This window comes from Castanea sativa, chromosome 11, assembly GCF_040712315.1.
Source record: "Castanea sativa cultivar Marrone di Chiusa Pesio chromosome 11, ASM4071231v1".
Classification (NCBI taxonomy): Eukaryota; Viridiplantae; Streptophyta; class Magnoliopsida; order Fagales; family Fagaceae; genus Castanea; species Castanea sativa.
The window spans coordinates 39563870-39579029 of NC_134023.1; the positions used below are offsets into that span (position 1 = coordinate 39563870).

Below are 15160 nucleotides of genomic sequence, written 5' to 3' on the forward strand. Positions count from 1 at the left end.
CGTTTAGAATTAAAAAAAAAAAAAAATCTAAAACTTTAAAGTTTAGAAATTAAAAATGAACTTCATGCAAATTTTAGGGGCAAAAACATAAAACATAGTTGCTTATTTAAATTTTTTTTTTTAATTTTATGTATGAATTGTTTAAAATATTGAAACTTTGATATACCACGAAAGGAGAAACCTTGAGCTTCAAAATGATACATCTTGGTAACGTTTAATGCTAAAAAAGCAACATAATTTAAAATCTTTTTCATAACTTGCTAAACAATTGGCAACTTGGTGTAGAATAGGGCAGGTCATGGTGTAGAAGTGATGGCAATGGAACATGACGGGGCGAATGATGAGGTCTTCACCCTTGCCTTGCATGATTTTGTTTTGCTCCATCCCCGTCCCACCCCACATGATGGAGAAATTTTCTTACCTCATTTCTGCCCTTTGGGGCCCTATGAAGTCCTGCACTACCACGTAAAACTCTACTTCTAGTTAATTTGCTTCACAACTATCATAATTTTTTAAAATAAAAACTGTTTCATTAATAAAAATATACTTGAAATTACAACTAAATTTATCTCATCATATCAAAATAATTTTTAGTAAAAACTAAATAATATTATCCAAGTGTTTGACAAGACAATATTACAATAAAAACAAAAATCTCATAGTATAATACATAACAAAATAGAAGCAGAGAACTAATTGGGTAGAATAAAATAAACTGATATTGATATGTTACTTTAAATAGTAAGGTTCTAGAATATGAAAAACTTATAATTATAACCCTTATCAACAGGGAGCGAGGCATGATAGATCTAATAAGTCTAAATCTATCACTGCTCTACTTTGTAGTACGTGGCTAAAATCTCACTCTATTCTTGCCCACTACCTTTGTGGGAAGAGGAAAACCAGTTTGAGGCGAAACAGAGGGGGTGGATCAAGCTGAACGGGGCAAAATCGCCATCCCTAAATGCACGACTTGGTTGGAAGTATTTTTTTTAAGGTAAGACTTAGGTAAAATACTTTTGTACTGTTTTTTAAGTTTTTCTTTTTCAAATCCTGTCATAAAATTTTTCTTCGTCAGATAAAATTGTATTTTTTAATTAAGTATATGAATCTGATAGGTGCGGTATAACTATTTATTTATTTTTTAATAAGTTAGCATTAGATACGCTCTAAAGTCCCAACTGAAGTCTGTACCCATTACCAAGGGAAAAGCAAGCCAGCAAGTACCAAAGCTACATTCAACGGAGAACTAGTCTAGTCTGGTTAGGAGGACACCGTTTTGTTGTATCTGAATCGATCTAGTAACCCCAAGGTGTTTAGAGTATTCTTCGCTCGTGTCTTTAACCCTTTACCCCTCTCTTTCTCTCTAAAAATGTCCGAAATGAGAGAACCGCCGATTCTCCGACACAGGAAGATTAACCATATTCCTTACGACATCGTACTCAACATCATGGAAAGGCTGCCGGTGAAATCAGTGATGAGATTCAGGTGCGTTTCCAAATCCATGGACTCCTCAATCACCACTCACGATTTCATCTCCGCCCACCTTAATAACATCAACAAAAATCATGATCATGAAAATGGTTATGTCATTCACATGCCCTCGTGGGAAGCAAGTCACCCTTTGTCTTCATCTCCTCATCCTGACACACCAGTCTGTACGGTCGCTTTCGATTGCACGTTTGATAGGATTTCCGAGGTTAGAATTCCCTTTGATTTTGATTTTAAGCGTGCCCAAATAGTGGGTTCGTGCAATGGCTTATTGTGTTTAGCCACTTTGGATAATGTCATATATTTGTGGAACCCCAGCATTAGAAAATTCAAGAGGTTGCCCGATACTTGCTTACGAAAGTTAGAGACTGTGTCTGTTAGACTCGGATTTGCCTATCATTCCGAGAATGATGACTACAAGGTTATCAGGATTTCAACTTTTACTACGCTTATACGTGCCAGCCCCATTGGTTAATGGGTTGGAAACTCGTGGACAGACAATTTTATCTTCTGCTATAAGAATCTTCTTGTGCCAGCCCCATTGGTTAGTGGAGCTTTGCACTGGATGGCAAAGATGATAGAAGGAAAAGTGGTTGGTCGGAGAAGGTCTATTATGTCATTTGATGTCAATACTGAGACATTCAGAAAGCTAGCACTGCCCAATTATACTGGCAATTCCTACTGTATTGCATTATTCAAGGGGAAACTGGCTTTCACTACACATGACAAACATGGCAGCCAATACTCCATATGGGTGATGAAGAATTATGGTGTGGTTGAGTCTTGGAATAAAATTTTTGTTGTACCATTTCAAAGGGCAGCTTATTGCCATGCCTTTACCATGTATGGTTCACTTCTGGCTTCCTACTGCTACCTAAATGATCTTGTAGGGAGTCAGGAATTCAAGATTGTATTGATTGACGCTGAAACTCTACATGAGAAGAAGGATCCTGATATCCAATGTCCTTCATATGTAGCTACTTTCATGGAGAGCCTTGTTTTACTTGATGATAGAGCAAAAGCGGTGTCTTACTAAACAGATGGTGGCGTGCATATGAGATTGAAGTCCTTAGTGGTATGGATGAAGTGAAACCCTTTGTTATTCCTTTTTCTTTAGTTCAGTACTAGGCATGATAGTATTGGAAAAAGCTTCATTTTTATCCCGTGTTTACACTAACCTTTTGTGGATCTATTACATATTAGTTTTTGAATGTGGATGGTTGTTGTGTACATTTAACCTTAATATTGATGAAGCTAATTTATTGACAGGGAATTGGTTTCAATATATGTGATCTTGCTATATCATCCTATCTCTTGCCTTTGAGAGATATATTTAGATAAGAAATTCTGTAATCTCTAAACCTGGGAATGTTGAAAAGGAGCAGCCAAGTGCTTGTCTTGTGAGCAAGTTACCATGCCAATATCATGTTCTTACTTCCTCATTTTAGTTACTTGGTCTTTGTTGGTTTGTGTGCTACATTAAACCTTGATATTGATGAAAAGAAGCTTATTTGTTTGACAGAGAATTGGTACCAACATATGTGATCTTGCTATGTCATCCTATGTTTGGCCTTTGAGAGTTGTATCTAGATAAGAATGCTATTGCCTTGTGCTTAGCTCTCAATCACATGTTTATTGTCAAGGGATGTGGATTAACAAATTTAGGTGCTTAAATAATGTGTTTCTTTTAGTACTGTTGTGTTCTTTCTCCTAAACAAACATGTTATAGTTTATACTACAAAGGAATTTAAAACAAATATGTGTTGAAAAGACTATCAATTTGCTTTAGGTTCTTGATTCTATTGCTAGTTACTGCTGCTTATGTAACCGTTTACATGTCATCACTGTGGCTCCTTGACTTAGAGACCTCTGATTGCATGAGTGGTGCTTAATGCTTATTCACTGTATTCTGCATTTGATATCATCTATAATGCATATCCACCTCTTGTAGTTCTTATTCTTGGTTAGTTATCTTTCTTTACCAGTTGGTCTCTACTTGTACTTTATTATCATTTTATCAGCAAATTTGCAAAATTACTACCTACTGAAAAAATCAATAAACCTGCAAAATTGCTTGTATTGTGTTTGTTTCTTGATCTTATGGCTATGCTGGTGAGCAATAAAGTGTTGCGGAAATATGTCAAACATGTAGCACAAACCGTGATAAATTGATAATAAATATCTGTTTTCAAAGCATGAGAAAGGTAGAAAGGAAATTGAACCAAATAGGCAGAAGAAAGGAGCCTAGTGGGGGTGCCCAAGCAATGTATCCCCTTGGACCTAGGAGAAGAAATTGGTGGTCCACTTGAATGTAGGATAAGAGCTTGAGTATTGTAGCCTCTGTTAGTTTACAGATAGAAAGGAATTACAGACCTCTAGAACACCATGTTGTGATTTAATTGTGCTTCAGCCTTTCATATGACTATAGGTGGACTGGTGGAGATGATTTTATTAGACTTACTGAAAAGAATGATGAATTTACTGGTTTTCCTATTACCTCTGAATTTTAGGGGCTACCTCTTTTAAATATAACTGGGTGTCACTCAGTTTTTACAATTTACTAGGCTGCTTACCTTTATTTGTGCCTTCTATTTTAATTATTCATATTTTGCCTTCATTTTGCTTTTGAAGTGCTTGATTATATAAAATAGGAATTTTTATTCCACATGCTGGATGGATTTGCTGTTGGGGAAAATTGAGGAATCATGATCTGCTTCATTATCTTCTCTTTGCGCTTTGCTTTGAGGCTATGTCTAGTTTGAAGGTGATTTTTGGGTAAAGAATGAGATGATTTCAGTGGGGGAGGTTGGTGGAAGATGAGATGGCTTGTACTTTGGATTGAAAGGTGAAATGTTACCTAAGGTTCTTGTATAAATATCTGGCAGTGTGGTAGGTTGATAACGAGGAGATGGCCAGAATTTTGGGTTGTGAGGTAGCTTCTTTGGCAACATATTATTCAAGATTTTTGTGAACTTGGTGTACAAGCCTTTTTTGATTAATAAATTTTGTTATTTATAATATGTATATCATTCAAGATTTTATAGAGGGTCCTTGTTTATATTTGTGGCTGTGCTGAAAGCAATTTTAAAGTAGAGGTAGAGGTGGTGGTGGTTTGGAAGATGCTGTGTGTCTGTGTAAAGAGGCCATATTACTCTTATAAGATAATAAGATTACTCTTTTGAACTTGCCAAACTTACCTGTTCATATGGCAAATATGTTGGAAATGAAGTGTGGTGCAGTAAGGGAAAGAGTAAAGAGGAGAAGAAGAAGAAGAAGAAGAAGATGAAGATAAAAACAAGGATGCATCAGAAAGAAAGGAAGGATGCACCAAAAGTTGAGGATCTGCAAAATGAAATCAATCTAATTTGAATACCCCAGTCTGTACTACAATAATATTTATTTATACTTAATCTACTATCTATGCATTTATTGAAGCCAAACTAATGTTGTCAGCTGTATAATCTGTTGTTACAATACATAACAGTTGGTGTAATGGACTTCAAGTAATTCTAACAATCGTAATTAGCACTACTGTAGAAACTGTCTTCATCCAATGCTACTACGATAGTCGTTTAGCATTACATCATAGGGAGGAAATGATTGGTTGCACTACTAGATAAACGTCTGATGGTTTGGACGACATGCAGTGTGCTTAGTTGGCTCATTGCTTGACAAAGATTGACCTGTTGCATTTGTGTGAGCTGTCGATTAATGTCATAATCATTGCATGATCTTGTGCAACATGTGGTATTGTCTCAACAATGGATAGGATGGAGAAGTTGAAGTTAGTCTTCTTTTGGGTAGCGTGACTAGTTCATATGCTTTTTATATGGTTTGAAGAAATGTCCTTACTCAGTCAAGAGGCTTGTGCTTCGTGGAGTCAACAAAGAAAGGAAGATGGCGTGGATGTCTTGGGAGAGTCTTTGCACACCCAAATCAGAAGGTGGAATGAGTTTAAGGACCTCAAGGCCTTTAATATGGCGCTCTTAGCAAAGCAAGGTTGGCGGCTCAAGCAAAATCCGGATTCCCTCACCCATAGAGTTTTTAAAGCTAAGTACTTTGCGGGTGCACATTCATGGAGGCACAGGTAGGAAAAAAACCATCTTATGTGTGGAGAAGCATAATGGTAGCGAGGGAAACCATAGAGGTTGGCTTGAGGTGGATTGTGGGAAATGGGAGAAGTGTGAAGATTTGACGCGATAGATGGCTGCCTTCACCGGAGTCATTCAAAGTGACTAGTCCCCAAGGACTGTACGGAGCTGGAAAGGGTGGATCAACTCATTGACAGTGAGTCTAGAATGTGGAAGGCAGACCTGATAAAGAAGACTTTCCTTTCCCTTGATGCGGAAAAAATCCTTAGTATCCCTTTGAGCCCATGGCTTTTAGAGGACACTGAGGTGTGGGCATGGTAAAAAAATGGCTTGTTTATGATTAGGAGTGCTTATGGGGTGTCTCTAAAGCTCTTGCAGAGATCTGGTTCCTCTATAGGCAGGGGAGAATGGTCGGACAAAGCCAAAATGTCTCAATTTTGGCAAGGAATATGGAAAGTAAATTGCCCAAATAAAGTAAAACATTTCTTTTGGAGGGCTTGTAGAGATAGTTTACCTACAAAATTTTGCTTGGTTGCAAGGAAGATATGTACTGATGACAGGTGCAGCTTTTGTGGGGGCTGTGAGTCTTTAGGTCACATTCTAAGGAACTGCAAAATTGCAGAGGAGGTCTGGAAGGAAATTGAACTTGGGCTGCCTATGCTGAATTAGCTAACAAGGGATTTTGTGGATGTTGTTTAGGTGTTGAAAGAAAGGAAGGTGGATTTGAATTAGGACTTGTTTGCCATTACAGTGTGGCTTATTTGGAACAATAGAAATAGTTTCAAATATGAGGGGAAGTGCAAAGATGCGAAGAGAAGTGCTGAAGAAGCCCGTGAGTTGGGGAAGGAAGTGCAAGAAATTTAGAACTCAAATCTGTGTGGAATGGCAGCGGTCTGCAATTAGTGGAGACCTCCGAAGTAGGGGAGGTATAAGGTAAATGTGAATGGGGCGGTTTTTGTGAATGTGGGGTGTTGTGGTGTTGGGGTAGTCATCAGAAATGAGAAAGGTTTGTTAATGGGGGCAATGAGCAAAAAAGTGCCTTTCCCCCTTAGGGCCATGGAGGTTGAAGCGAAGGTGATGGAGGAAGGAATTTAGTTGGCTAGGTACTTAGGCCTGAGGGATATTGACATGGAAAGTGACGCACAAACTGTAGTGTTGGCTGTTGGAGGGGCTGACCTAGGCCCGTGCTCAATTCCTAAGTAATGAAAGTTAAGAAATGGTTTACTATCCAAAAAAAAAAAAAAAAATTATACACTAATCATAACTTGGCAGGTGTAGAGTTGAATGTCCCTAGACTTGTTGATGTGGAGTACCTTCTTTCTATTTTTATATTGGTAAGAATTTGACTTATAATATAACTGGCCACAACCTAAGTGATATGTGGGAATACATGATTATTTTTGTACGGGGTGCGGGCCTAGGCCCATGACCCGACGTATGGATTCAGGTCGTTGGGCCTTTGACCTCGATCCGAACGCATCTTCGGGCCCAATTAAAGCCAAAAACCAAAACAAGCCCGTCTCCCTTAAAACATGTCAGAAACACGTTCATGCCGATCACGTTACTTCGTAAACGGGAGGAGCGCATGTCTAGAACGCAAGGCGTTCTCGGTTGCCCGATACTGCCTTTAGGAATATCACTGCCGAACGAGCTTTTGGAGGTGGGAGTCAGTTCTAATGCCATTACCACTTTCCCACCAGAAACCCACCTAAAGATGATAGAATTGGATCCTCATTTGCACTAGTAAGGGAGAGTAATCATGACACCTCCACTTATCTAAGGTTATAAATAGGAGAATGAATGGAGAAATGGGGGTTGCCAATTCTGGAGAGAGAGAACTAGTGAGAAGTATCGACCAGACTAAGAGAGGAGAGCAACATTGGGAGAAAAGGGTTTGTAGAAATAGGAAAATATTCGGGTCACCGAGCACAGGACCACCCATAATAGGAAATCCAAAGCCCACAATACAAATAGATTGTGAGCCCAAGTAAGGGTTGAGCCCAATAACTGTATTTTGGTACGCACAATTGATGTCAGGTTGCAGTTTGACAGTTGAGCTTTTTGTGAATTTTGCAGCAGTCTCTGCATCACAAACAGGTATTCTACCCCAGCATATCCGCATAGCAACGACCAGGCCAAGGCTACAAACAAGGCCATTGTGAACGAGTTGAAAAGAAGACTAGAAGGTGCTAAGGGAAGGTGGGCAGAGGAGTTGCCTAGTGTTCTGTGGGCATACGGAACAACCTTAAGAAGGTCCACGGGAGAAACCCCGTTCTCTCTAACATATGGAGTGGAGGCTGTTATACCAATAGAAATAAACTTGTGTAGTGCTCGAGTTTCGGGCTTCAACCCCGCCGAGAATTCGAAGTCGATGTTGAAACAGTTGAACTTGTTGGAGGAGCACCGGGAATCAGCGACTATACGGTTGACAGAATATTAGTAAAAACTTGCCTAGAGATACAACAGGGATGTGAGGAGAAGGGAGTTCGTAGCAGGAGATCTGATACTTCGGAAGGTAGTGGGGAATACGTTGGATATCAATGCGAGAAAGTTAGCACCGACCTAGGAGGGACCTTAGAGAGTCACTGCCATTGTAGGTGCAGGGGCGTATCATTTGGAAGACTTGGACGAAAGACCACTTTCCCGGCCATGGAATGCTCACAATTTGAAAAACTTTTACCGCTGATTATCAGTACCGGGGGGGGGGGGTATGGATTGAATGTAATGTTATATGTGCATATTATCAAGTAGTACGAAAGTGATGATTGTCCATGTAGGTGAATTTGTACTTATAAGTCCATTGTTAACCCATTATCCCCGGTTAACGAACGTAAGAACTGAAAAATTATTCTAAAGACAGAAGTCTGTTCTCGGTTCGATCTTTATCACGGGATAGGTGGAAACCTAATCTCAAATTTTATCTAACAGAAACCTATTCTTGGTTTGATCTTCATTACCGAGCAGGTGGAAACTAATCTTAAGCTTTATCTAAGGACATAAACCTGTTCTCGGTTCAATCTTTATCACTGGACAGGTGGAAACTTAATCTTAAACTTCATCTAAGGACAAAATCCCGTTCCCGGTTCGATCTTTATCATTGGACATGCGGAAACCTAATCTTAAATTTTATCCAAGGATAAAAACCTGTTCTCAATTCGATCCTAATCACCGAGAAAGTGGAAACTTTAACCCTAAAAAATTTTCTCTAAGGACAAAAGCCTGCGCTCGGTTCTACCCCAATCACCAAGCAAGTGGAAACCTTATATCAAGTCATGTTGACAAACCTGCTTCTTAGTTCGATCCTTGTCGCCGAGCAGGTGGAAACTGTAAATCAAAACATTCATGGGCGGAAACGCACTCTCGGCTGGACGTTAACCACCAGACAGGGAACATTGTTTTCATAAATAAAATCAAGCGTCGGGGAGGAGCAAACCTAACGACTCTTCCTAAATGTAGAGACCCACCTCGGACCTAGTTTCAGTCACCAACGTGGTCTGTCCCTCTCGAATGAAAGGGTAAGCTTTTATTATCAAACTGGGGTAAACTCCGATGTGGATACCCGACCATCATAAATGAGAAAGTAAGGTATGATGAGCTGGTTGACAACCACAATCATTTATAAACTCAGCAATTATTTACAAACATGGATATATATATATATATATATATATATATATATATATTTTTTTTTTTTTTTTAAAAAGGGAGAGAAAAGAGAAAAGCGTCCAGTTGCCATCTTAAGATGACTAATCAAAATAATTCAAAGGTTAAACCATTGTTTTGTCACCATAACCTGGCGACCTAGGCAAACTGAACACATGAAAAGTAAGGCAAATGAACAAAAAAATAAAGGGTTTAACACAAGCGAAACATCAATAATCATACTGCAGGATCTGTAGGTGGAAGTTGGGTAGCAGGTTGTTTTGGTGCATCCTCGGCTGGTTGGGTTGCTGGGGTGTTTGGGCTTGGACATCCTTAGCGGTAGCGCGAATGTTGCCGGTGACTTCCAGATCGACCAACTCCATATAGGAGTCAATCACTCACACCAACTCCCTCATACTAGGGGTATCTTTCTCGTTCGTGGCACCAGCTTGACTCTGAATGGGGGGAGGAGGGGCTGGGTAGGGATTATGCTTGGGATTCCTCAGTGAGGAATCCTCGGCCACCCTCATTGCTTGTAGGGCTGCCAGCCACCCCTCCCCAAACCCATGATGTTGGGCTTGGTGGACAATGGGCTCTACAGAGTTTTTAGCCTCCATGAAGCCTACGTTATACCACTTGTCCTCACAGGCTTCAATAGCTGTTTTCAAGTTAGCGATCTCGTCGGCTTTGGCCAAGTTTAGGCTTTTTGCCTTCGCCAATTTGAGCTCAGTTTCCCCCAGCTTAACCCCCATGTCTGTCAATTTGCTCTCTGTCGCCAACTAGGATTTCTCGGTAGTTTGCACCCTCCTTTCGGAGACCTCAGCAGCTTTGCCCCTCTCCTCCGCCGTGGTTACAGCAACGTCTTTTAGCGCCCTTTCTCGTTCGGTATCCTCGGCAACCTCCTTTAACCTCTCGTTAATGACACAAGTCAACTATGCAGCCTGATGACGCAACAATAAAAAAATGGCAAGTGAAGGCAAAGGAGATGCACATGCATTGCTACAAATGAAAAAGGATGAGATAGTAAGTTACCACTATGGTATGCCACTGCAGCTGCCTAGCCAGCGATTCGTAGTCCTCGTCCGAGAAGAAGTGAACATCTATGGGCAGTAAGAGATCCCGTGCTAAGCTGTAGGCGATCCGCCCCCCTTCGCCTTGTGCCCATATCTGCACACTAGCAGTCACTGGCAGAGGCTTATCACCCAGTCTAAAGACGGTCTGTCAACCCACCTCGGACTGAGAAGAGGACGCCACATTGGTCCCGACCTGGATGGTTGGTTGAGAACCACCAATCGACTCCTGGATCGTGGGCCCGCCAGATACACGGGGAGGGGTCCTTAAGGGAGCGTCGCTCGGGACTTCGGGTGGTTTCTCGGCAATGCGCTGCCTTTTTCTAGTTTGACCAGCAGGAGGAGGAGGAACCTGATCCCTGCTTTGAGGGTGTTGAGGTTGAGTCGCGGGGCGGGTGTTGGGCAAAAACCGGTCAATGGTTTTTAAAATGCAATTTAGAATTTCATTTTATAACATATTATAATTTTGTTAGAATATTAGAACATAATATGTTAGAACATAATGCAATTTAGAATTTGTTATCATTTTATAACATGTTATAAAATGGTAGAACATAATATGTTAGAACATGTAAGTTGATGATATAAGTTATGTTCTAGAATTTTAAAAATAAGTTATGTTACACAATTTAGAATTTCAAAATTTTACAATTCTAACAAAATTATATTCAATAATTTAAATTATTAAATATAAGTTATAAAATTCCTGCTAGAACAGATAAAAGTTCTCGGTACCGACCAACATCCTGCGGCGATAGTGGGCAGGAGAGCTCATCGGCAAACCAATTGCCACTCACCCGTATGAATTCTCCCTCTGAATTTCTGTTGGAGTAGAGAAGGCATGATATGAGCCGTACCCATACATCCCTGGCTTTTAAATAGTAATGGGACCTAATGTTACCACATAAACTATACATAAAGTTTATGTCGTGATGGTTTAGTTGTAGCCCGTATAGTTGGTTCAACCTACTCATGCAACTAACAATTCAAAAAAAATTGGGGGGGAGTTGGTCAGGGCACAAGCTGTAAAACCTAAGGGTGCCGAGTATGAGGGGGTCAACAGGAAACCTAACCCCACCCGACCATTAAAGGGAAAAACGCTACGTTTGGGTCCAAACGTCACTGGAGAGCAATATCGCCCTCGTGACAGTAGGCGATACCAACATCTCCAGGGACTCCACAAGCCGCCCTAAAACTAGCAAAGGCCGCCTTAGACTTAAGAAGGTGAGAGTACCCCGTGTCTAAATTCTAAAATGAAGAAAAACTGAAAGAAGAGGAGAGAGTAAAGAGGAATTACTTTGGGCTCTAGGAAATGATGATCTGGAGTTGTGTTTACCCACGAGATGAGTATGCTCCGCAGAGAGGAAATTGAAGGAGAGGATGCAAAAAGTGAAATGAGGAATCTGAGGGTACTATTTATAGGACCAGGGCATTTAATGATCAAAGAAGCGGGAAAGTCCCTCTGGCGTCTTTTCCTAACCCTCCACACGCGCGGACATTGATCACGTACCTTCGGGTTATGGAAACGGTATGACTTGACAGCATGATAGGGCACCCCTTTTGAGGAAGCATTTATGACTATCTCGTTTGTTTAAACAACCAGCTGTTGAGGATCCCCGAGAGGTCATTAGTGCCTATGGAGTTGTCCTTGGTTCATTCCCGGTAGCCGAGCATGAACCAAAGGGGGGCTATTGTACATGGTGCGGGCCCAGACTTGTTGAACTTCGGGCCATGGCCCATGACCTAATGCACGGATTCAGGCCGTTGGGCCTTTGACCTTGATTCGAACATATCTTTGGGCCCAATTAAAGCCTAAAAACCAAGACAGGCTTGTCTCCCTTTAAACGTGTCAAAAACATGTTCATGCTGATCACATTACTCTGTAAACGGGAGGAGAGTATGTCGAGAACGCCTTGAATTCTTGGTTGCCCGATACTGCCTTTGGGAATATCGCTGTCGAGCGTGCTTTTGGAGGTGAGACTCAATTCCAATGCCACTACCACTTTCCCACCAGAAACCCACCTACAGATAATAGAATTGGACCCTCATTTTCACTAGTAAGGGGGAGTAATCATGACACCTCCACTTATCTAAGGCAATAAATAGGAGAATGAAGGGAGAAATGGGGGTTGGCAATTCTGGAGAGAGAGAACTGGTGAGAAGTAACGACCAGACTAAGAGAGGAGAGCAACATTGAGAGAAAAGGGTTTGCAGAAATAGGAGAATATTTGGGTCACCGAGCACAGGACCACCCACAATAGGAAATTCAAAACCCACAATACAAATAGATTGTGAGCCCAAGTAGGGGTTGAGCCGACAACCATATTTTGGGTACGCACAATTTTATAATAAAATATAAAATTGAATCTATTTTCTAAAATATTTGTAAAGTCATATATTAGATAACTATTAGTTATCTGTAGTAAAGTGATTTTCTCAAAAGAGAATTTGATTTTAAATATATTAAACTATTAAATAAGAAATGTTTTTAAATTTTTTTTTTTTTTTTTTTTTTACATATAACTCTTTCCCAAACCAACAAAGGGCAATGACTTTTTCTCCTAAAATAAACAATGTCATATTGCTTTCTTCTTTTTTATTTATTTATTTTTTTTTTTTTATGTAATGAAACTTTGCGTTCTCTACAAATAAATAGTTATATATATATATATATATATATATATATATATATATATATATATATTTACTTTCTTTTTATATTAAAATTTTCATCAACATGTACTATGAGCTAATTCGTAGTTATAAAATATAGCGGAAGTAAGTTTTTCTAATTATGCTAGTTAGAAATGAATGAGAAAAGGTTCATCAAAAAAATGAATGAGAAAAGTAAAGTTTTCACACTATTTAAAAAAACTTCAACGTGTAGCCTTATATGAAAAGAGTGAGAATATAAACATTTTTTGCCGTAAACAACTTGGAAGGAATATGGGAGAGAGGTGGAAATGAAGTAATAAGAAATTTATATGAAAAGAAAATTAAGACAGATGATGAAGGGTGGAAATAGATGAAAGGTTGACAAGTTTTGATGCTTTTTTATTTTTTATTTTTATGGTTGTAAGGATTGCCCTTACTCCTAGTCCAGTGGCTAGGATATATTGATAAACTAGCCTTAGTGGTACTATGTGGAGTCAACAAATACTAAGGAGACACACAATGTTGTTGTCAATTTATGGTGAAAGTAATATCACTTTCACATGCATTCATCATTGACACTATATTAATTATGCATTAATCACAACTTGATACATTAGTTGGGTGCAAATTTGGACGTGTCCCTAGACATGTTGATGTGGAGTACTTTCTTCTTTTTATTTATTTATTTTTTATATTAGTAAGAGATTATCTTTCAGTGTAATTAATTTTTTTTACAAATTAAGTAATAAAATATGTTTATAAATTACAAAAATATAACTTAAAAAGTAGTCGATTTCAATAATAAGAGTATGTATATTAAATTAAAAATTTTCAAAGTCGTTTTCAAATTCCTCTCCTTGGTACAAGATCTTTGTAGGTTAGGAATTTTTAAAACATGAGAGAAAAAGAAAAAATCACACTTTCTCTTGCCAAATTTTCATGTTTCCTTTCAAAACTTTAAACTCTCAATAAGACTACTACAAGTAAAACACTCATGCGAGTAAAAGTGAAGAAGTATGACCCGGGGTAATAATACCATTTACTAAATCAATTTCTACAAAAGCTTCTATATCTCATACAATTTCTATCCTACGTATTCGGTTTTCGCAAAGATATTTTTTTTTCTGTATCTAAAATTTGCATGAAGTTTGTTTTTATATATATTAAACTTTAAAAATTTATGTTTTTTTCCCTAAATAATTGAAAATGGTACCATTTTTTTTGGCCAAAATGCAAAACTGATCCTCTAAGTTTCACATTTTTTTCATTTTAGTCCTCTAATTTTTACTTTTGTCGCTTCAGTCTTTTAAGTTTTAAATACGATAAATTTAGTTCTCCGTTAGGCTTTTGTTAAGTGCTGCTGTCGACTAAGCAAAACGACGTTGTTTTTTATTTTTTTTAAAAAATTCTTAATTGAAAAAAACTGAAAAACGTTAATTACAACAAAAAGAAGAAGAAGAAGAAGAAGAAGAAACTAAGAGGAACGAGAGTGGGTTTATTGGGCTATCACTAACAAACCTTTTTGACCAAACTTTGCTAGAACACTTAGTCTCTTGCCAAAACCTTGCCAACACAATAATCCCTCAAGGCTTTCCCTTGGCAACAACCCTACCAACATCTTGCACTCCTAAAGTGCTACCAGTGGACATACTATCAGTATCAGATGTCGTAAGATCAGAAGGCACTTAACACTCATTTACTGAATTGGAATTTGGATTTTGCTGAGAAACATTCAATAACTCAGCATTTGCCCAAATCCAAACTCAATCTACCATCAAAAGAAGCCCTTCTACCCTCATCAACCATCATTGAATTCTGCAATGCTTTAACAACCATCCCAAATCCCATTCCACCTATCTTCTTATCAACAACACTAACACTATTCCCACAATCCAAACTCTTAAACAATGACGGATTCTTCGAACTCAAATTAGCCACAACCACCGAATTCGCTTGTCGGGTCCTACCAGGCCACCTATCCTGCTCAAGTGGCTTAGAATTCTCCACCTGATCTCCTCCTCTAATAGGGGCCCCCCTTTGCTGCTACAACATGCCTTTCCTCCCATTACTCAAACTCAGAGTTGCCGGTGTCTGCTCCTTTGTATTAGTAAGGTGGGGATTTGTTTTGTTTTTCAGTGGGCAAGGAATGACATCGTTCCCTTAGATTGCGTTTGTTTCGAGTGTAAATGAAATTGGAAAAATATTTTACAC

General features: G+C 39.0%; 1 pseudogene; it reads left to right on the forward strand.

The window, feature by feature from the left end:
• The first annotated feature begins 1192 nt into the window (after positions 1–1192).
• LOC142615229 (F-box/kelch-repeat protein At3g06240-like) lies at positions 1193–5016 on the forward strand (annotated as a pseudogene).
• The last annotated feature ends 10144 nt before the right edge of the window (positions 5017–15160 follow it).